Source organism: Pinus tabuliformis, chromosome 4_2, assembly GCF_031772625.1.
Source record: "Pinus tabuliformis cultivar Carrire ecotype Pingquan chromosome 4_2, CPIR1, whole genome shotgun sequence".
Taxonomy (NCBI): domain Eukaryota; kingdom Viridiplantae; phylum Streptophyta; class Pinopsida; order Pinales; family Pinaceae; genus Pinus; species Pinus tabuliformis.
In genome coordinates, this window is record NC_142304.1 from 191,245,570 (window position 1) to 191,247,289 (window position 1,720).

A 1,720-nucleotide genomic window follows, 5' to 3' on the forward strand; every position below is an offset into this window, starting at 1 on the left:
CAACAAAGTTAGGTTGGAGGCTTATAACTATAGAAAACCTGTGGACAAGGGTGGTTAAAAGGAAGTATATAGATCCAATGCCTTTGGAAGATTGGATTCGGAGTCAGAATAAGAAGGCAAAAAAATCTTCTGTAATTTGGAAGGCCACGGTGGATGCATTCTCAGTGATTGAGCAAGGGTTAGCATGGAAAGTGGGAGATGGCAGACAAATCAGGATTGGCAGAGACCCTTGGGTTGGGTGTAATGAAGCTTATGCCTTATCGCCAGGGCTTCTTCGACATCTTGAGTCCAAAGGTATCACCTCAATAAATCAGGTGGAAAGAGTTGGGCAGTCTACTATTTGGGGACAGGCTTGGAAGGACGATGAAGAGTTAGGGCTAAATGCTAGATGGAAGAATGAATGGACAGGCTTCATCAAAGAACTAAAACGATCCAATGTTAGGATAAGAGAGGAACCTGGCAGGTTAATGTGGGCTCACAGCAAATGTGGGGGGTATTCTCCAAAAGAGGGATATTCTTTTCTATTGGGAAAGATAGGATGGGGAGTTCCGGAATGGTGGTCCAAAGATTTATGGAAACTCAAAAGCCCTGCCAACCAAGCTCTTTCTCTGGTGTATTTTAAAAAGGAAGGCTCCAACATGGGAAACTCTACAATCTAGGTTTTTAGCTGGTCCAGGGCGATGTCCTTTGTGCAAATCTGATGAGGAAACTACAAATCATCTTTTCACCACCTGTTCTTTCTCGAGGAAGATATGGGAAGAGGTCACTGGTTTTCTCAAGGTAAATGCACAGTGGGGAAATGATCCGCTGGGCGATACTTGGAGGAAATGGTGGCAAACTTATTTGGAAGGGAATATGAGGAACTTGCCTATTATCTTCTGCTGGGGTGTGTGGCTTGCGAGAAATAAGAGTCTGTTCCAAGATCAAAACACACCGACTTCTGTTATTGCCTCTAATATCACAGCCATTTATTCTGCTCTGCCTCCTCCTGAGGAAAAAAAATCCAGAACAAACCAAAATAACATCATTATACAGGAGGATATCCCTTGTGGTTTCTTTGATGGAGCCTCACAAAACAATAGGGCTGGTGCATGCATGTGCATACATATCAATTCAGAACATACTCTAAAAGCCTCGGTTGGGTTGGGTACAGGAACAAATAATTTTGCAGAACTTTCTTCCTTACGCCTCCTATTATGCTGGCTACAACACAAAATGACAAGATTATATCTTGGGTAAGGAGATAATTATTAATGTTTGATCGTAAAAGCTTTGTGGTTTGTTTGGACACAAAGAAAGCTATAGAGTATGTACTAGTTAAATTTAGTGACATACCTACAACAACTCCATTTGGTGATAAACCCCAAGTGTTAAGTTCCAATTTTACAACATATTACTTCCAACAACCACCAATTTATGATTTATTAACTATCTTGGACACTTAGGGACATTAACAATGAGATTGACAATTACATCTTGATCCAAATATTGCATTTGTAATATATTTACTCATATATCCTCCAAAGCACTGTGTGACTAGATTTATATTTACATGACAACTTGTTGATTTATGTTGAAAACCCACATGTTATAAGAAACAAGAAAGACAAAATTATTTGTAAGCAGTGTTAATAAAGGTTAGTAGGTCACTTGGATGTCCACAAGACACTAGGTGTATTGTAGAATTCGTTGTGTTTATTTCACTCCACTCCTACACCAA